Source organism: Aotus nancymaae, unplaced genomic scaffold, assembly GCF_030222135.1.
Source record: "Aotus nancymaae isolate 86718 unplaced genomic scaffold, 86718_ANA_hifiasm-v0.15.2.pri h1tg000036l, whole genome shotgun sequence".
In the NCBI taxonomy this organism is placed as follows: domain Eukaryota; kingdom Metazoa; phylum Chordata; class Mammalia; order Primates; family Aotidae; genus Aotus; species Aotus nancymaae.
This window is the reverse complement of record NW_026988450.1, coordinates 82,943,795-82,966,265: the sequence shown is the minus strand read 5'-3', so window position 1 is coordinate 82,966,265 and position 22,471 is coordinate 82,943,795. Positions and strand designations below refer to the sequence as shown.

Sequence of the window (22,471 nt, the reverse complement as noted above, 5' to 3'; positions counted from 1 at the left end):
CTTAATGAAGATTATCTCAACGGAAGCTCCAATGTTTTTTATTTTTGACTGTCCTTCCTGAAGTTCACCTGGATGCTCCAGAGAAATTTTCTAACCCTTACATTATTGATTAGCCTACTAAAAGTAGAATTCTTCAGCAATACACAATACAAAAGATACAGGCTAAAATAATCCTCATAAATACACTTTGAAATAGGTATATTTGGATGTAAATATAACTTTCCAGTCCGTTATTTTTTTCTGATGACTAAACTCTACATTTTTAAAAATGGAGGTTTTCAAACCAATGATGTGTTAAGCCCATTTTCATGACACGTTCGTTTAAACTTCTCATTCAGTATGAGAAAAGTTTATTTCTTCCCTTTGTCTTGCAGAATAATTTAGGTTTCCGCACTGGGCATGATTCACCAAATGGAGTAAGACCGCAGATAAAAGTGACAAAGAAACACAAACGATGAAGAAAACTTCTGAAAACAAATACCTCCGAAAATCCAGTATCAAACCAGCAATGATGGAAATGATGGCTAACCCAAGATTCTGAATGGACTGCATGAAGCCATATGCAGTTCCCAGCTGATGTTTGGGAACTACAAATGCCACCATTGGCCACAATGCACAGGCAAGCAATGAATAGGAGATTCCCAGAAAATACTTAGCAATCCAAGGGTTCCACATTGTAAAGGCCAGCATCACGTGGGACACAAGAGTGGCTGCTACCACACACAGAATGATGTTCTTCCTTGTTTTATCCACCAGGAGCCCAAATACCAAGGACATGGGAGCTGATATGACATATACAACACTGTTAATTGCACTTGCTGCCTGGGAAGAAAATCTACATTTCTCTGTAAAGAAAACTTTCCCAAGTCCAGTAAACGGGAGCACGGCAACACAACAGCAGATACAGATGATAAATAAGAGCCATAGGGTAAGGAGAAGACCTTTACATCATTTAATTTAATAACTTCACCTGTTTTTCCTTGTTCTTTGTGATATATTCTCTCTGCTCTCTGATCCAAGTAGGCAAGAGTCAAGGCACAGATTAGTGAAAGAATACACAATACACCCCCGATCACAAGTGTGACCCCAAGGATTGTGTGACCAGCAGAACCTAACAAAGCTTCAATCTTAGAATACAGCCATCCCATGAGATTCGTGTTTGCTGTACTTCCAATTCTAGACATGCTAAGTTTAAGTCCAAACACCAGGTTTAATTCTTTGCCTTTAAACCAGCTCACAGCATATGTAGAACTGGGCAACTGCTAAGGACTCTCCACCAATCCCAAACACAAATCTTCCAAATTCCATCAGCCAAAAAATATTAAATATTCCACCCGGAGCAAAAACAACCTGTCCAATGCAAACAAAGCAGCTAAAAACAATTCTGCCCCATCATATTCCAAATACTCGGTCTATCAAAAAGCCACCAAAGAAATACAAAACTATGTAGGGCCGAGAACACCAGGCATACAGCAGCACGAATTCCGTGGTATTCACTTGCAAATCCCGTTTAACCTGGGTCTGAAGGGCAGCGGGGTTGTCATAGCAGACATAGCTGCCGAAGCCGAGGAAGCACATCAGTAACAGTACCGAAAGCTGGTGTGCCAGGCGACTGGGGTCACAGAGGGCCAGCAGGGCCCCGGGGGCGGCGAGGGCACCTCATCAGGGCCACCCACCAGCAGCACCCAGTCTTCCTCATCCTCCTCCTCCATTGCGGCTGCAGGAGTTGGAGAGGGGAAAGTGGTGGCAATTCCAAGACCTGGCAGGAAGCAGTGGCCTGATGGGAGATTTTTCTGTCCCACTCCTGCCTGGCTGCTTTTCTTCATGCATCATGCCATGAACGAGGCTGATGGTTCTCCAAGAGACAGAGTCTTCTCAGAGACAGCATGACAGTGAGGCAGCTAGGGTATTCAAAAGAACGTGAGTGGAGAACCCGGATCAGGGTTTAAATCCACATCACATCACTGTGGTTGTGTGGCTCAACTTGAACCACAGTTATCACATTTATAAAATGGGCAAAACCATACCTAATTCATAGGGCTATAGAGAGAATTCTAGGCAACACACTGGTAAAGCACTCAACACATAGACGTTCCCAATATGTGATGGTGATTCTTATAGTCTCCTAGTGGAGAGTATGCCAGGCATATGTTAGTCTGTTCAGGATGCTATAACAAAAGTACCATAGACCGAGTGCCTTAAACAACAGACATTTACTTCTCACCGTTCTGAAGACTGAGGAATCCAAATTCTAGGTGCTGGTAGACTTGGTGTCTAGCGAGGACTTCCTCGGTCATAGACGGCCATCTTCTCCCTGTATTCTCACATGGCAAAAAAAAAAAAAAAAAAAAAAAAAACAGAGTTCTCTCTGGGGTCTTTTTCCAAGGGCAAAAATCTCATTCATGAGGGCTTCACCCTCATGACCTAAGCACCTCCCAGAGGCCCCACCTCCTAACACCATCACATTTGAGGGCAGGATTTCAACATTTGAATTTTGAGGGGACACAAACATTCAGTTCACTGCAAGGAGCAAAGTCTGGTCAGCTTTGCAGAGTCAGAAATCAGATTGTACCATCCCATGGAGAGTTTAAACCACATACCTTGAAGCTGAAACAAATAAAAATGTTAATTTACTCATTTACACTAAGAAATCACTGCTATGGTGTATTAGTTTCCAATAGCTGCTGTAATAAATTACCACAAACTTAGTGGCTTACAGCACCACCAATGTATGACCTTACAGTTCAGCAGATCAGAAGCCTGGCATGGGTCGCACTGTTGGCAAGACTATGACTTCTGGGGGCTCTTAAGGAGAATCCTTATTCTTGCTCCTCCAGCTTCTAGAGGCTGCCTCCACTCCCTGGTTCATGGCCCCTTCCTCTGTCTTCAAAGCCAGTAACAGTGGGTTGGATTCTTCTCACCTCACATCACATCCTCCAACCTCACTCTTCTTCTGCCTCCTTCCTCCTCCTTCCACTTTTAAAGATGCTTGTGATTACTTTGAGCCCACCCAGATAATTCAGAATAACCTCTCTAATTTAAAGTCAGCTGACTAGAAACCATAATCCCATTTGCAACCTTAATTTGCCTTTGCCATGTAACACAGAATATTCAGTTCCCAGGGATGAAGATGTAGGCATCTTTTGTTCCACCCACCACATATAAGAACAAGAATACTTGAGTCCATATCACCACTTCATGATTTCCCCATAGGCAGGCTTACCCACAGGCTTGGTGAGCATGCAACTGGAGCCTAGGTGGTGTCAGACTTACATAGTCAATGGTGACTACCTCCACCATGGGCATGACTTGACCAATGGTCCCAGGAACCAGTTATGACTCCCACCCTGATGAAAGCTGGGTGGTATCCTGGAAATATCTGTCATCTGTGACTCCCTTTGCTATCCCGCCAAGTCCAGCAAACCACCACTGACACCACCAGCAACATCTTCTGATGGTCCCACTTTCTCTTTAAAGGTTAATCCTAAGTAAGGTGTTAAGTGGCTCTGTACTAAATGTGTCCCCTGCCCCCCACACCAAAACTTGATATTTTGAAACCATTATCCCCAATGAGGTGGTATTTCGAGATGGGGTCTTTGGACAATAATTAGGTCATGATGGCAGAGCCGCCATGATGGAATTAGTGTCCTTATAGGAAGAAATAGGAGTTTGTTTCCTCTCTGTCTGTTCTCCACCATGTGAGGACACAGCAAGACGGCAGCCATCAGAAAACCACAAAAAGAGCCCCCAACAGAACTCAATCATGCTGATACCCTAATGTAGAACTTCCTAGGCTCCAAAACTATGAGAAATACTCTCTTTTAAGCCAGCCAGTCTGTGATAATGTGTTACAGCAGCCCAGGCCAACCGAGACAGGTGACCTGAGTCTTCATGCTAAAATCGCTACATTTTCACCTCTCTTTTCTGATCCATTATGTGTGGAATTTAAAGTTCACCTCTCCATGTGTAAATGTCCATTTCCCAATTCTTAGGAAACCTCTAACTATGTCCCCCTATGTCCTCACAACACGATTGATTCCATCCTGTGCATACTCACGGGAGCCTTCTTCGTGTCAAGCACAGTGATATCCTAGGGGGTGAATCAGACGTGGTCCCATACCTCAAAAAGCTCACCCTGCTTTGAGGCACATAGGCCTGCACATACAACACATCCCATACCAAAATCTTCAAGAGGGGAGAGACAACTGTCAGCTAGGGTGAGTAGGGAAGAGCCACTAATGCCATGACGTGACCATTTCAACACTAATTGAGTCATTTGACTGTGGAAGGCTTTGTACTGTGACCCATTTTTATAATGCCCAGACATCGAAAGTGGGCAATTTTCCCTTAATTCTGAATACTAACTAAAGGGAAAAGAACAAGCGGTTTGTTCCTAGGATCACACAATAGGTATGAAACTGTATGTTATATTTTTTCAGTTGCCAAGTTCTTAATTACGTTCTTTATGTTCTGCATAATGATGAGTATCTATTGTGTTTTTTTAGGATCACTAGGCACGTATTATCTTTTATCAGGTACCAACAACAGCTGACATTTACTGAGTGATTACTTCCTGCTGGGCAGTGTGCCTAGCGTTTTACATGTCTCTCATCACTCAATCTTCACAACAATGCTATGAGGTTGGTACTGTTATCTTGACTTTGCGTATGAGAAAACCGATGCTTACAGAGATTAAGTAAATTTCCCAAGACCACATAGCTGATCAAGGGCAGAGTCCAAATTTGAACCCAGGGAGTCCAACATCAGAGGCTCTGAACTTATAGACTTTGCAAACTCTATGCATCACTTACCCTTAAATATAGGGTCTTACTAACAAAAGATAAACAGGAATATTTAAAAAAAAAAAAAAAAAAAAAAGGACGTCAGCAAGGAAGGCTACTAGAAGCAAGTAGTTTAAAGAACAGTAAGGTTGGGCACAGTGGCTCACGCCTGTATTCCTAGCACTTCGGGAGGCCTAGGCGAGTGGGTCACCTGATATCAAGAGTTCAAGACCAGCCTGGCCAACATGGTGAAATCCCATCTCTGCTAAAAATACAAAAATCAGCCAGGTGTGGTGGCACATGCCTGTAATCCCAGCTACTCAGGATGCTGAGGCAGGAGAATCGCTTGAACTTGGGAGGCAGAGGTTGCAGTGAACTGAGATCACACCACTGCACTCCAACCTGGGCAACAAGAGCAAAACCCTATCTCAAAAAAAAAAAAAAAAAGAGGTATGAATAATTGTGGCTACTAATACAATCAATCCATCATACTCTCTAAGCACTGGGGGTGGGGGCATCCCTTTGTTAAAGTAGCACTGCACCATCATGTTTATATGCTCTACTTGGCTTCGCCATTCTCCTTCTTATTTTCTAGCACTCACAAATAACCTGACTATGATAATTGCAGATTCAAAAAAGAAGTGATCTTACAGTCAGTATACTGCATAGGAGCAAGAACTCCGGAGCCAGATATTATGGTTCAATTCCCAGCTCTCACACTTGTCAGCTGTGTGACCCCGGACAAGTTTCTTATTCTCCCCGTGCCTTAATGGTATCGATGGAAAAAAAAATGATATCACTGGTTAAAAACATTATAATACTATCCACTCTCAGGGTTTTTGTGGAAATTACAAAGTTAATTTAATATATGTAAAGCACTTAGAACAGTGCATGGCACACTGTAAATACTACATGTTTGCCACACTATTCTAATTATTTTCAAATGATTAACGAATATAACAATTACAGTCACTCCAACAGAGTATCCAAGTAAGGAGAAACCCTATTCCTTGATACTACAGATGAACATACATATTATTTATGCACTTCAAAACTCTTATAAATTCAAGACATACAGAAAAATACACAACTAAATTACTTGCCCCTAAAATATACAACCAATAAAATGTCTTATAGAGAAGAACAAAAAATAATCAAGAACCTACATCATTTTCACAGTAAATTTTTGTTAGTATTGCAAGCCTCATAGACCATCCTATTTTATTGAGATTTTGGAACTTATCATGAAGACATATTAACAAATTCTAGTTCTTGTCTTTTCATTTCCAAGGACTATATCATTTAAAGCATAATTTTTATAATGCTTGTAATAACACGCACAATAGCCTCATTTTTGTAGATCAAGGTGGGAGTACTACATTTTTCCCTTGTAATTAGGACAAGCAGTCAGGCTTTGGAAGGACGGGCAGCGTCCTTGGGGTCAAAGAACCTGGAGTCCTTCAGGCTCCGCCACTTGCAACTTGAAGGAACTTCGAAACATGGCCAAAGCTGCCTGAGCCTCAGTTTCCCTGATAACATTAAGACGCCCTGCTTCACAAGATGAGAATAAAGACCAGAGGAGGGAAAGGATGCAAATGAGGCTTTTTAAACTGCATTTGAAAGAAATAAACAGTGTGTCGAGTTAGGGTCCCATCAGGAGACAGAAACTCTACCAGTTATTTTAACAGAGAGACCTTGTTACAAAGAATCGTTAACCGAGTACTGGGCATTGAAAAAGGGAGCACTGAGAAATATGAGAGTAGCAACTGACAAAGCAGCTCCCAGCCTGAGGGCTGGGAAACAGAAGAAATGACTGGGATTATTAGAATTTAGAATCTCTGAGGAGAGAGGCCTGCTGGAGCTTGAACACAGATGTCTAAAGAAGGGGCTCCTTGGTAGGTACTAGGGGTGCAATGAGGCTGATCCCAGGAGTGTGGAACACCTGCCACCGGAAACCAAGAGGACTCCGGAGTCCACTATTGCTGCTGGGATCATTATTGGACAGAGGATGCAGAAATGCCCAAGGCTTTCTTCTTCTCACACCCCATCCAAGAACCTAAACTCAGAGCCAGTGGACAGGGTAGAAACGTGGTTTGCAGAGTCCCAGCCCTAGCATCATAAAGCAGAGTAGCAAAGGGTGAGTTTGGAGCTGAGAGTCAGTAACTCAATGTCTAATACAAAATGATCAAGTGTTAAACCTGTAGTCAGAGCCAGGCATGGCGGTGTGCACCTGTATTTCCAACTCCTTGGGAGACTGAAGCACAAGGATCACTTAACACAATAACCTTATTTTTGCAAGTCAAGGTGGGAATCCTGCATTTTTCCCTTGTAATTAGGACAGGCAGTCAGGCTTTGGAAGGACAGGCAGTACCCCTGGAGTCAAAGAACCTGAGGTCATTCAGGTTCCACCACTTGTAACTTGAGGAAACTTTGAAACATGGCCAAAGAAAGCCCAGGAGTTGGGGATAAGACGCACTGTGAGTACACTTGTGAATAGCCACTGCACGCCAGCCTGGGCAACACGGTGAGACGCCATCTCTAAAAAAATTTAAAAACATGCTCAGCAATCTCCTGGCTACAGTGGCAAGCCCCTGCTCTCTGGGCCACAATTTTATCTGTAAAATTGGAACGCTGGACTTAGGCGCTAGAGAATTCATCGCTAACACTGGAGTTTTAGAAAGTGTGAACCTTATAAAAACTTCAACAGGCGTTCAGTTTCCTCTTCTGGAAGGAAGCCTTTCCCTGGTTTATTTCCCTTTAAAAGAGAAAGAGAATGAGAAAAAGAAAGACACACAGATGGGTTTCCTGGAGACTGAGCTTGGATTGGAAGAGTCCACAGGTTCCTTGGATCTCAGGAATCAAAGACAGATCCCATGATTTCCAGGTGTGAGGATCACAGGAAGGGGCCTGGCCAGCCTGGGGATAATCTCTGAGTCCTGTGTGAACTGCCAGGCTTTCTCAGAGACTGACCTCTGAAGTCCTCACCTGGACCACTGGTGCCCATCTGCTGTGCTCGTCCACGCTAGCCTCTGACTCTGCCCCCAACCAAAATCCAGCCACGTGGACCTCCTGCCTCTTCCTCACACTCACGGAGCTCCCACCCACCTCAGCGCATTTGCACAAACCTTCTTCTTTCTGTCTGGAATCCCCTGTAACAGATCTTTGCAAGTCTGTCTTGTAATTCAGGTCTCAGTTCAAATCACCCTTTCTCTGAGAGATACCCAGCCCTGCCTCCCACCTCTCTCCCACTCTCTGACATTTGACCTTTCTTCCTCTCCTTCCTAGTAAATATCACTGTTTTAAATTTATATAATTGTTCACTTGTTCATCTATTTTTCCCACGTAGGATTAAGACACTCAGAGTGGCAGCCTTATCTGTCTTGTTCGCAGTTTGGCATGTATCTTGTTCACCACATTCAGCAATGTGCCTGACCCATGATAGGTGCTCAAGAAATATTTATGGAATGAATGGATGAATAAGTAACATACTTTAAACTGCTTGAAGGTGGGCTCTCTGAGACCTAACTTTCGAATTCCTGAGAGCACTGAGTACACACATGGCACTTAATAAATTCCTGATTGAAGAATTCCTTCCAGCAGCTCTCTCAGTGCCTCTGGAAAAATGTCAATGCCTTCACAACCTCAGACTAGCCACTTGCTTTGGCAAGGGGGGAGGAACCATGTGACCGAATCTCCAGGTTAGAGAAGACACCTAACCTGCAACCAGTGGTTCTTACACAGGAGTTCACATAGAGTCACCTGATGGATTGGTTCAAACAGAAATTGCTGGGTCCCACCCTCAGGGTTTCTGATTCAGTAGGTCTGAGGTGGGGCTTGAGAATTTGCATTGTAAACTAGTCCCCAGGGATGCTGATGCTGCTAGTTTAGGGACCACACTTGGAAAATCACTGTTTTACTGCTCACCAGGTAATTATGGGGGCAGCCAGAGTTGAGAAACACTGCTGCAATTTGCACCTCACAAAATTGTTGTAAAGATCACATGTAATTATTAGACAAAGTAGTAGCACTGTGCCTGGTACCCGTTAGTGCCAAAGGGTGTTCTCTCACTTCCTTACCTCTTGCCTGGGAAGTCAAACAGCCTCCTAGCCGTCTCTTTGCCTCCACTTCCTTTTTTCTTTTCTTTTCCTTTATATATTTTTCTTTATTTTTGAGACAGAGTCTACTCTGTCCCCTAAGCTGGAGTGCAGTGGTGTGATCATGGCTCACTGCAACCTCCACCTGCCAGATTTGAGCGATTCGCATGCCTCAGCCTCCCAAGTAGCTGGGATTACAGGCATGTGCCACCATGCTCAGCTAATTTTTGTATTTTCAGTAGAGACAAGGTTTTGCCACATTGGCCAGGCTGATCTCGAACTCCTGAATTCAAGTGATCTGCCCACTTCGGCCTCTCAAAGTGCTTGGATTACAGGCGTGAGCCACCGCACATGCCCACTGCCTCTACTTTCCTCTGTGCAATCAACTCCCTGACAACACTTCCAGAAACATAGTCCTTAAATGCAAATCTGATATAACTGCTCTCTTTAAAACACTGCAATGCTTCTCTATGCCTATAGATTGAATCCAAATGGAATCCATGGAATAGAAGGCTTTCCACAATTTACACCCACCCATTTATTCTTCTTCTCAATAACTCTTCCCCAACTGACCCTAATTTGTTGGGAGAAACTTGTTGTGGTATTATCTATCAGGTATTCAGACTGTTATGGGGGAACGAATGGAGGCTGTGTGCTTAGGTGACTGTGATTCACAGTCTGGCTCTGCCCCTCCTTGCTGTGTGAGCTGGAGCAGGTTAGTTCACCTCTCAGTTTTCTGTCCTCAGTTTCTTCAGCCATGAAGGAAAGAGAAGAGCAATCCTTTCCTGGTGGGTTAAGTGTAATGGCCTATGAAAAGCACTTAGCACAGGACCTACCATGAGCTAAGTATTCAGTAAAGTGTTACTATCAGAGTGCTAGAAATGGAAGAAATAAAAATGACCACTGATCTTATTGGCAAAGTACAGGAGAACACTAGAGGTGGTGATGAGAGGGTAGAAAGATACATGCCTCAGACTGGACTATGGGCCTTCGTCTTTCTTCTCTTGGCTGTTACTTATACCCCATCCCAGGACAGAGTGCTCTTCTACTCTAGACTATGATCTCCTTATGGCCAGGGACTATGCCTTACTCACCCCATGAAAGGAAATTTCCTTTCATGAGAACTCTCCTGAATGAGAAAGACCACACTCGTTCTTTATCTCCAGGGATGAAAACAAACAAGATGGTTGTCATGGTCAGGGGCGAAGGAGGGTGTAAAAAGAGTCACCCCCAGAAAGCCTGCTCTCCCATCCCACAATGTGGGTGGTTTTCTCCCTATTGGCCATGCCTCCACGAGACCCCTGAAGATGAGTGCCCAGTGTGGAATCTGAGAAAGTCTTACCTCTACCCTCAGCCAAAATTTTCCCTCCTCCCTTCCCCTCTCAATCTCTCCATCGCATTTCTTTTTTAATTTCAAACAGGGTCTTGCTCTGTTGCCCAGGCTGGCACGTAGTGGCGCAATTATGGTTCACTGAAGCCTTGACCTCCTGGGCATACACAGTCCTCTTCCTCAGCCTCCCAAGTAGCTGGGACCACAGGTGCATGCCACCAGGCCTGGCTATTTTTGTATTTTTTGTAGAGATGGGGACTCACTATGCTGCCCAGGCTGGTTTCGGACTCCTGGACTCAAGCAATCCTCCCGCCTTGGCCTCCCAAAGTACTGGAAATATAGGTGTGAGTACCATGCCTGGCCTGCATTGCATTTCTAATTCACACATCTCCCTTCCTAGAATTTAGGAAGTGCTATTAAGATAACATTACCCATCCCAATGACTAGACATAAACAGAAATAAAACAAAAAGCAGTACAAGAAAACACGAGGAGTATTGGTACATAATTCAAAATAAGGACAAGCTTGCAAACTGCTAAAGCTGTCAACAGAAGCAGGGCTGCTGTGGAGGGAGTGAGCCCCCACACTGGAGGTCTGCAAGTAGAAGCTGCAGCCGCTGATTCGGAAAGCTATGCAGTGTTTTCTGCAGCCAAAGTCAGATGTGAAGTTGGGCTAAGCACTGGATGGCTTCTCTGGGCTTTTCCCAGCAAAATATTCTGTGTATCAGAACAAAGAGTTCCCCTCGAATTTCCAGTTCTTTTGTCTACACAGAAGCGGGGAGAGAAACCTGGGAAGCAGCCATTTCAAGTAAGAGGATCCCCAGCCTGGCCTGCTCCATTGTCCCTGGACATTGCACATCAGTGGGCTCCTTGGGCCTGACTGACCCACACTCAGGACATGTTCCTAGGCCGGCTCCATAGAAATGCCAGGTATGACATCTCTTAATTGGAAACTTGGCAGAGAACAAGGGCAATTCATTGGCTCCACTGCCTACACCTACAGGTAGGCGGACAAGGGGGGAAAGCGTATCTGGCCAGAGCAAGGAATGCCAAATTCTACTTGGCAAGGGGGCAGATATTTCAGAGAGGACCACGGGGCAATTCTAACCAGCTGTCACAAAGGCCAGGTATTGTTCTAACCCCTTGCCCCCATGTGAACCCTCTTGTCTAGCCAGGCCAGTCTGACCTGTCCCCTGAACATGCTGTGCTTACCTCTGCCTCCGCCCATGCACACGCCGTTCCCTCACCTGCAGTGCTAACAGCCCACTCACATCCTACGCATCCTCCAAGGCCCAGCTAAACCCCAGCTCCTTTCCAAAACCTCCCACACCCATCCGACCACAGGGGTCTCTGCAACTCCAGGACCACTTACTGGCTATGGTAATAAGAACAACCACAGCTGTCATTTGTTAAGCTCTCAGTGTGTGACAGGGTGACAACGTGGTGCCCACTTTACACATATCATGCCCACTTTCAAAACAAACATGCAAGGAACAGAGGGTCAGTGTCCCCACTTTAGAGACTTTGTACTATTTGCTAAGCTAGTACATGGCAAAGCCAGGGCTTCCTGGCCCCAAATCCCATATTCTTTTTATGCCAAAATCAAATGTAATTTTGCTTTTCTTATAGGCTCCCTTTGCCCATGGGAAAGAGCACAAGCTTCTTGAGATCTAGGACTGTCCCACAAACTACTTAAAGTCAGGTATGAGTAAAACTCTACCTATAAAATTTCCCTTGCACCTGATCTATTTCAGATTAGATTTCTTGCCACCAACAGAGTTGTAGAAAGCACAATTTGGAGATTTACTTCTTACTGTACAGCCATAGATTCTTGAGCAAGAGTGGGCCTCAAAAGGTCAACTACAGCAGGTAATAAGGCTACAGCCTGGGCACTCTCATAGGAGGGAACAGCTGTGTCCATGTCTGTGCAAATGTCCAGCCCAGGCATTTGAAGGACTCAGGGAAATAAACGAAATTTTCTCAAACTCTTTTGGGAAAGGTTTAGGGATATATATTTAGAAAGCATGTTATGCAAGAACTCTCGGGGCAGCTGGACCATAAGAGAACATCGTTTCAGGGCTGTTCAGACTGCAAGTCATGCAATTAGCCAGACGATGTTGTTCCTCTCGCTGCTCCGTCCCACTCTGTGCCAGCTCCACCCTGTGATTGCTCCATACCAAGCCTGGCCAGCATTTTAATTAAGAATCTTGGAATGTTTTGCCTCTGAGATGCACATAAACTGCCTAGCATTACGCCTGACACATGTTAGGGCCCAGTTGGAGGAACATATTGGCATCTGTGTAGAAAGAGACCTAGAGACCTTGGAGAGCATCTAGAACAAGCTCTATAAGCTCCAAGATCTCCAGGGGCCTGGTGGGGTTACAAAGATGAGTGAAAACCTACCACGTGGGTTCAGTGATGACTGGGAGGGAACTGCAACCCCAGCCTTGGCGAGGTCACACAGATTAATGGGAGCCTCGTGGTGGACAGGACATGGGCTTTCCCCAACTAAGGACACAGTGGCTCCTGTCTGCCTGGGAGCTACCAGATAAAGTCAGGCCCTGAGCTGTTGGCCTGACCTCAGGGAAATTTTCAGGGAAACCATAAATCCTCATTTTTTGTGTGAAATCTGCCCATTGTTTTATATAATTTTTTTGTTTGTTTGTTTGAGACAGGATCTGGCTCTGTCACCCAGGCTGGAGTACAGTGGAAAGATCTCAGCTCACTGCAACATCCGCCTCCCAGGCTCAAATGATCCTTCCACCTCAGCCTTCCAAGTAGCTGGGACTACAAGTGTGTACCATCATGGCTGGCTAATTTGTATATTTTTTGTAGAGACCATGTTGCCCAGGCTGGTCTCGAACTTGTGAGCTCAAGTGATTAGTCTACCTCAGCCCCACAAAGTGCTGGGATTACAGGCATGAGCCGCTGCACCTGGCCAAAATCTGCCACTTTTTTAATTTTGGCAATTATTTAAACCATTTTGTAAATGTTGCCTGGGTCAAACATACCTGATTGTGGGTCGGATCCTGCCTGAAGATGGCCAGTTCATGATCCTTCCACAGAGGCAGGACCTGAGTCCAGAGAGGTGAGAAGCTGCCAGGCACACAGCGCATGAGCACCAGAGACAGCACAGGGACTGGAGCTCCCGCTGCCAGGCCAGGACTCTTTCTACTCGAGCCCTTGCTCTGCAGCTTCTCAGCAGGCGCAGAGCCCCCACCAGGGTTGCTCCACTAAAACACACGTGCAAGGTCACTGGAAGTCCACACCTCTGCCAAAGTCCCTGAATGTCACCTCTCTAAGCCACAGCCCTTTGCTTCCCAGTTGCTTCTTGGAATCACATCTAATCCGGGCTGAGCAGCCTTCTTTCCTTTCCATCATGTTTCCTCCAAGGTCATTCTGGGAGCTTTGGAATTTGACTCATTTATTTGCCAACACGTCAGGAGCAGCCACTCTCTGCCAGGCACGGCACCTGGCTTCAGAGACACAGAGCAAATCAGACCCAGGCTCATAGTTAATTGTATGTGTCAACTTTGCTAGACTATGGCTCCCAGATGTTTGGTCAAATATTGGTTTAGACGTCACTGTGAAGGTATTCTTTAGATTAGGTTAATATTCCAATCTGTAGACTGAAGAAAGCAGCTAATCATTTGTAATTTGGGTGGGCCACATCCAATCAGTTGACAGCCTTAAGAAAAAAAGACTGAGGTCCCTAAGGAAGAGAAAATTCTGCCTTTACACTGTCTTTGGACTCTAGTTACAATATCACCTCCTCCCTGAGTCTCCAACCTGCTGGCCTGTACTGCAGATTTCAGACTTGCCACTCCCAAGAATTGCATAAACTAATTGCTGAAAATAAATCTGCACACATACATTCTATTGGTTCTGTTCCTCTGGAGAATCCTGACTATTAATAATATAGAAGCTCATAGTCTAGTGAGCTTCTTTTTACCACTTTTTTTCATCATATTAAATCAGGTTGGATATGAAGGCACAGGAAAATGAAGGAAAGGGTGATTTTCCCCCCAGACCTGTAAACAAGATTTTGTGTATCTGTGCTGTATGGATTTTTCTAAGAAAAATATCAAAGCATTTTGAAACGCCACAAAATTCAAGGAATACAAAATTTCCTAGTCTTGAACAGTCCTTCTAGCTCTGGTATTCTGTAATTCTGTGGGACATAAAGTATTTCTGTGGTTTGTTTTGCTCTTCTTGGCTAAGGACCTAGAAAGTTGTGGTGTTCATTCCAAATAAAACTATTGAGGACGAACAGAAAGTCCCACATCCAGAAAGTGACGTTTGTGGGTCTAAACTCTATCTTGGCCATTTGCCAGCTCAATGATCCAGGGCATGTCACTTAACCTCTCTGAGCTTCAATTTTCTCATCTGTAGAATGGAAATCGTAATACTACTCCAGAGTTGCTGTGAACCTTAAATGAGATGGCAAATGTGACTTTGGTCAGCACAGGGGGCCTGATCAACAAAGGTGCCAGTAAATGTTAATTTATTCATTTATATGTTCAGATACCTGCGAGACATGGGGAGCTACCATCCTCAGCTTGCAAGACTTCCGCACAAGTCCTCCAGGGTCCTCTCAGTCATAGACACCTTTGCACCCTTGCTGGGTTTGATCCCAAAACCATAAAGAAAAAAATGCAATCCCTCTGCTCTTTTAAATGTAAAACAAATACTTTCTTCTTTCAGAGATAGCTTCACTTTTCTTGCCTGTCAATTGGAGATATCATAGCTCCCCTAAAGAATTGTCACAATGCCAGGATGCCAGGTTCTTACAAATGCCCGTGTCTGCCCTTCCTCAAATCCAGAAGGCAGAAGAGAGTGGCAGCTTGGAGTCTGATGCACAGAGAGATTGGCCTTTGGGTTGTGCCTGACAGCATTCTGGTTCCCAGGCCCTGGTTTGTCCCTGTACAAGACAAGGTTGATAAAACTAGCCACCTCAGTAGCTGAGCTCAATGGCTCGTGACTGTAACCCCAGCAGCTGGGAGACTAAAGCAAAAGGATTGCTTGAGCCCAGGAGTTTGATATTAGCCTGGGCAACATAAAAACACCCTGTCTCTATAAAAAAAATTTTTTCTAATAAAAAATAAATTAGCTGAATGAGGTGTTGCACATCTGAAGTCCCAGCTACTTGGGAGACTGAGGCAGGAGGATCCATTGAGCCCAGGAGTTAAAGGCTGCCATGAGCTATGGTCGCACCATTGTACTCTGCCCTGGGCAACAAAGTGAGACCCTATCTCTAAAAAACAAACAAATAAACAAACCTAGGCATCTCAGAGCTTGCAAGGATTTAATGAGACAAATCATTCAAGCCTCGGGCCCCCGTCTAATGGGGTTATAAGCAGGGATTATTATATTATTATAATTAGTATTATTATTATACTATGTTTTGCAGTATTATACTATGTTTATGGGCACTAAACTGCTCAGAGTTCTTGCTAGGAATTTCCCTTTTGCCTAATCTCTTATGAATTAACATTTTATCACCTGCCACCAAGAAACTCCTGGCAAATGCCTTTTGAAAACATACTTCTCACTTAACATCTTATTTTTTGTGGGTTTTTTTTTTTTTTTGGATTTGTTTTTTGTATGGGTTTGTTTTGTGTTTTTTTGAGACAAGGTCTCACTCTGTCACTCAGTCTGGAGTATAGTGGTGTGATTACAGCTCACTGTAACCTCGAATGCCTGGGCTCAAGAGATCCTCCTACCCCAGCCTCCCAAGTAGGCTGAAACTACAGGTGCATACCACTACTCCCCTACCCCCATTCTTTTGTTTTTGTTTTTGACATAGAGTCTCACTTTGTCACCCAGGCTGGAGTGCAATGGTACAATCTTGGCTCCCTACAACCTCCATCTCCCGAGTTCAAGCAATTCTCCTGCCTCAACCTCCTGAGTATCTGGGATTACAGCCATGTGACACCATGCCTTATTTTTAGTAGAGATGGTTTCACTATGTTGGCCAGGCTGGTCTTGAAGTCCTGACCTCAAGTGATCCGCCTACCTCAACCTCTCAAAGTGCTGGAATTACAGGCCACCACGCCCAACCTACCCGCTTTTTAAAAAATTTCTTCTGTAGAGACAGGGTCTCCCTATGTTGCCCAGGCTGGTCTGAAATTCCTAGGCTCAAATGATCTTCCCATCTTGGCCTCTCAAAGTGCTGAGATTATAGGCATGAGCCACTAGTCCCGGCTTTCACTTTACACCTTGGATTACGGAGCTGGGCAGGCAATGAGGTCTCATCTCCAATTTCGGATGGAACATTTGTGATCCAAGAGGTGAAGCCTCTGCCGGGTGGGGCATGTCTAGGAGGCAGTGGAAGAGTCAACCCCGCCCAGTTGTTTCTGCTTCCTCTTGCTGACAGCATAAAAGTGAGAAGGTTTATACAGCAGCATAGAAACTTGGCAAGAGCCGCTTGGTCAGGGGGTCACAGAGCAGGGAAGGCATGGGAATTCTATCCTTAATTGTATCCTGTTTGACTTGGCCCTCCCTATAGTGGGCAAAGCCAAACTACCAGCAGAACTCATGCCCCTTGGTGGGCATAAGGATATCTGACATCTAATTCTGACTGATTACTTTGGAGAAGTTGCCCAGCCTTTCTATTCCCATCTTCCCATTAATAAGTCTGGGATAATAATAGCTTCCTCTCTTTGGGGGACATTTCAATTGATTTTTTTAAAACAAGGTTACGTCATTTGTTCTCCTTAATTTGTTGTGTTTGGATAGGCAAGGAATGGTTTGCAGCCAGCAGCCAATCACTGTTAACACTGACAATTTGTAAAAAATAAACAGTTAAATGCATTTCAAGACTAGATCTCTATTTCCTATGGAAACAGTCCCCTGGGAGTGGGTTTAGCCTGTGTTCAGTTAGGATATGGCTGTAGTAGAAGTTCTTGAATAGAGAAAGCTCCTTGGAATGAGAGTTAGAAACCCCCCAGGTGAGGCTGGGAGACCTTGGTGAGGTCATTTTACCAATCTGAGTCTCCATTTCTTCAATTATAAGTCAAGAAAGTTGTACTGATAGACTTTAGGGTCTTCTTCAGTGATACTGCTCAGACTTTCCTGCAATAATCACTTAATGAAAGGAATTCTCAGTAGCCCTGGCCCTTCTGAACCCACACTCTTTCCAGTCGCCCTCCAGACAGCTACCAGCACAAATCTCATCATGTCACACCCTGGTTGAACTTCTTCTGATAGCAGAGAAAGAAACACAGGATCATGGTGTATCCATGCAAAGGTATAATATGCAGCTATTTAAAACGATATATGAAATAGCGCTTTCAACAATATGAAAATAAAGAGTTTGTATTTGAATACAAAATCATGAACTAGTATCTCAAAGGTTAAAAATGCTAAAGATAAAGGCTAGGAGATATCACAAGATGCTAATAGCGGTTCATTGACTCGACCTACTAAGTGCAAGAAGTGGGACTTGAACCTAGGTCCCCGTTTAGAGAGAATGTGGATGAGTTGTTCCAGAAATTGCATGTGACAATAAATGCCCAAATATTTGGAAAAGTTCAAAGACAAAGGAGTATTAGAATTCTGACATGGGCCTAGAGAACCTATTTAGAGAAGTCATCTCTACTTTATGTCCATGTACTTTGCCATGGACTTTAATAAAAGAAGGCATCTTTTGTTCTTCCTTTAGACTCGCTCTCCAAGCATCTGTGGAAGTTGAGCAATAAATTTTTGGTAACTTAAGCAGTGAACCTTTTTCCATTAGATCACTAATAGAGATCCTAGATTAAAAAGCTAAATTCTTTGAGAGTTCAGACAAAAATTATATCTATTTTCTTTGGGTTAGACCACTGCTTTTAAAATTATACTCTATTTAAAACGATAAGTTATGTATTCTGGTCTTAGCATTTCAAAACACCTGAGGTGCTCCAGGGCACCAAATCTAACGACCTCTCTTCCCCTAATCACCTATGGTTTTCTGGACACAGGAATAATTGTCACACACACTGGTTGCAGTCATGTCTCTTGGGCTGAGGTTCACATACTAGACAACAGAGGCTAATATGATCTAGATAAGTATAGTCCTAAGAGGTAGGCAAAAATCACTGAGTGTATTATTTTCTTAAAATAAAAAGGTCAACTTTAAACAGAAAAAACTACCCTGTTTCATCAGATCATGGTTACAAGGCCTTGACGCTAGGAAAGCACTTTCACCTAAATGATCAAGAAAGAACCATTCATTTGAGTTAAACAGTACTCTATGGGGTGAATCTCTCAAAACAGAAAAAAACAGGACAGGACATCAGGCAGTGTTTTCTGGGAAGCAGCATCGTGTGTGGATTAGGAGGCCTATATTTGAATCTCAGCTCTTATGCTTCGGCACTGTGGGGTTTTTGCAAATTTCCAGGCCCCCCTAAGCTTCATTACTGCCATCAAAACGAATGGAGTTAACAGATCTAGCAGATAATTGGCACTCCAGAAATGAGTGGAATATAAAATTAAACATAGAAGGAAAATCAATAGCCCTTCTTACATATAAATTCTAAAATATTAAATATCATATATATTATATATAATATTGATATTATATACTATATATACATCCAAAAGCTTTCAAAAATAAGATAAGAACACCATGCTTATCTATCATTGTACATTACTAGCACTAAGAGTGACTTCAGAGCTTATGGGTCCAGGTGTTCTCAACCTAGGCCCATGTACCTCTAGGAGTCCCACAGATGTACAGCCTTTCAAGGTAAGATGTTATCTGTATCTTTGCCTTCTCAGTATTTATTGCTCTGTCTTATGGTAACAATGGCCTCGTTTTCTTTTGGGAAACCACCCCCATTCTGCTCTCCACTAAGATCAAGTGGAGCCCACCACTCCATGTAATAGTGATAGGCACGGGGCAGCCGAGCATCCATTCCCCCATTCACAGGGGTATGTCAGGGCCGAGCCAGACATTTACCAGGACCATCAAAAAAGGTTGTGCTCTTTCTATAGGGGTTGCTAGGCGGGTAAAATACCAGCCTGTGCTGCTGATGGACATCTTTGCCATCACTGGGAGAGGCCTTTCATAAAAAGAAAGCCAAAAACTCAGCAGAGTCAAGATATAGAGCTAAGTTCCTCCTGGCATCTTTGAGCTCCTGGTTCCAGCATGCCTAGGCCACTTCTACTCCAGAATTTATGGGGACCGTGAACTATTACATTGCTTTTTGGTAGGTGCCAATTTGAGCTGAGTCTCTCAATTGTGAAGAAAAGAATCCTAACCAATATAGGAAACTTCATCAATTCCTTGAAATGTATACAAATTTTGCATAAGTAAGCTTATTTTCCTGGAGAGAAGGAAAACCCATTCTTAATGGGCTTCTGAACTAGAAAAATTAAAACTGCCTGTTCTAATCCAAGGCCCTCGTTTTATAGACGAAAAAGCCAAGACTCAGAGACAGAGTCATTGCCCCAAGTCACATAACAAGTGTGTGACATGGACTGGAATCCAGTTCTACTGACCCTCGTCCTCACCAATGGATCCCAACATCAGCCCACCCAGCAGAATCACCGGGGTGCTACTGACCATCACCTGCTCAGGCCCTCCCCTAGACCAGGTAAGTCAGAACGTCTGCAGAGCAGATTTGAGCACTAGTATTCTTAAAAGCTCCTTGGAGGACTCACGCGTGAGTTAGGGTGAGAACCCTTTCGTAGGATATAAAAACAAAGATGAAGAAACACAACCCAACTGATCCAATACTCACTAATTAAAATTAAATGAATACCTTACTAACATAATATTAAATATCTTATACCACTTGAACACTGAGCTAGGTGTGGGGTGCAAAACTGAAAAAGACACAATACCTGCCCTGAAAGTAACTTCCTCTCTTGTGTAAAAGAAAGTAAAAACCATTCATCAAAGAAAGCGCTGCATTTCATCGGCCGCAGATTGGAATTCTTGGCGGCCCTGCCTTCAAATCTTAGCCACCTGCCTCTCTCTTCATCTTTTGAATTAAGTAAACAAGTCCTTTAGAAGACACAGTCAAGTATTTGCGTCTGTTTGAAATAGTCTCCTTTAGGGAATGTAAGGCATTTAAGTATATTTACAAAAATTCCTTTTGAGGAATGCACTATATAGATAAGTTCATTCCTATATTTTTCTAAGGAGAAGCTACTGTCACGAGGCCTTTTTACATCATCTTCCCTGAACTGTCTCACTTTATTTCCCCTCCGTTTTCCACCTATTATCAGAACTGTCATATGTTAAGACTTCAACCCAGTAAGTATTTACAAATCCCCTCCATGTCGAAAGCTCTTTGCTGAGTGCTTGGGGATAGAAAGGATAAACAAGGATATTACAAAGAAAAAAACAAAGTTACTGCTTTCAAAGAGCTAACAGTCAAATGAGGGTCAACTGGCTAGTAAGCTAGTATTCATTTCTAATAAAAGCAAGCTGTGATAAATGTTTAATTATGGTTATAACTCCACTTATTAAGTATCTGCCATGTGCCAGTCACCTTGCTAAGTACTGTACATACCTGATGGCATTCCGTTCTTATGACCCCACTGTCGGGAGCTGTCATTTATCTGCATTCCACAGGTAAGAAAACAGACTTGGAGCCATGTACTCATCTACCCAGTCTCAGCTAGTTAGCAGCAGAGCCATGTTTGGCTGATGGGTCTGCTTAATTCTAAACAGGTCCTGAGTGCCCCCAGCTGAGTACAGACTACATCAGAATCCAAGAAAACCAGGTTCGTGATGGAGCCTCACTGCACATTTCTCCACACTGGAATACAGACGTGAAGATAAGAAACAAGATTCCTGCCCTTAAGGACCTCACATCTAGAAGGGAGACTCAAACAACAATTTTAGCGAGTGTTAATCACTTTTTAAATAAAAGAATTGATATCATAGAAAGTAACTGGTACTGGGGATAGCATAAGAAATAGTATCTGGGGAAATTTTTGAAGTCAAGATTGGCAGAAATGGATGAAAGAAATAAAGTGAGGGATCTAGAAATGGGGAGGTTGTAGCTAACAATGCTGACGGCTCCCACCTACAGCCTTCTCCAGAAGATGGCCCTTGGACAAATTGGACTCATCTCACCTGGAGATGCACTTTAGCGCACAGACAAAAGACACCCCACCCCTCCACCCACAATAAATACACAACGGAGTCCTATCAAAGTAAAGTAACACCATCAATAGGTGGTGCAGCTGGAATTCAAACCGCCACGCTGGGCCAGCACTCCTGGGACACGTTTGCTCCTCGGCCTGCTTTGTCCCATTGCATGTGATAAAGCTGCACTTGAGAGGGAGTGACATCATCTAAGCCACAGTAGTATTTCTGGAGCCTGTGGGGATGCCTGAATCCTGCTCCACCAACTACCCTTCCTGAGTAAAGAAATCCTGAAAGATAGATCTACAAGAAACAGTGGTCATATGGAAAAAACAAACAAACGAAAAGCCTTTTCATTACTAGCTGGGCCAGTAACTGGCACCAGAATTCAGTGTTCCCCGGTATAGATGAATGGAAACACACAGATTAGACCAGAGGCCAAGTGTAGCCTCTCCCACACGCCGCTCCCCCAGCCCCAAAAAATCAAAATTTGACTCTTCTCACTCTCTCCTCCATATTTAAGGAGCAAAAATGTGGGCTGGCACTGTTAGAAGCAGCTTAATTAATACTGCTCCCCTAAATGGAAACGATAAAGTTTGTGAATGAAGTTGCCTGTCAGCCTGCCAGCCTTTTCTATCTGGCACAGCTGTGCTGTCCAATGCAGGAGTTATTAGCTACATGAAGTTATTTAGATTTAGGCTTAAATTAATTAGAATTAGATAAAATTGAAAATCCAAGTCTTCAGTCACATTAGCCACATTTCAAGTCCTCAAAAGTCACATACAACTAGTGACTTCCATAGCAGACAGGGCAGACGTAGACAATTTCCACCATTGCAGCAAGAGGACATGAGAGCGAGAAAGAGGCGGGGAAAGGGTCTCAGACCCTGTGTCTCAGAGGGTCAGGCAAAGCTCAGTTTACCCACCCAGCCCTAGTTGCAAAAGGGAAGTGTGAGGAGGGACCTGAGAACCAGTCTCTACCTTTCCACACACAATGAACCCACCCAGTGGTACATGAGTACAGCCTCATCTGTACTTCAGGCTCTGACCAATAAATGCACATTTCCCTCAAGGAGGAACAGACAGAGGTAAGGCGGGCAGCGAAGGATCCTCTCTGTTTTTCAAGGTGTATATGACACTCCTATTAACGAAAAAAACAAATTTAAGAAAAAGGAATGATCTGCA

General features: G+C 43.8%; 1 pseudogene; it reads right to left on the bottom strand.

The window, feature by feature from the left end:
* Positions 1-330: 330 nt before the first annotated feature.
* LOC105727121 (major facilitator superfamily domain-containing protein 1-like) lies at positions 331-1,727 on the bottom strand (annotated as a pseudogene).
* Between the last annotated feature and the right edge of the window lie 20,744 nt (positions 1,728-22,471).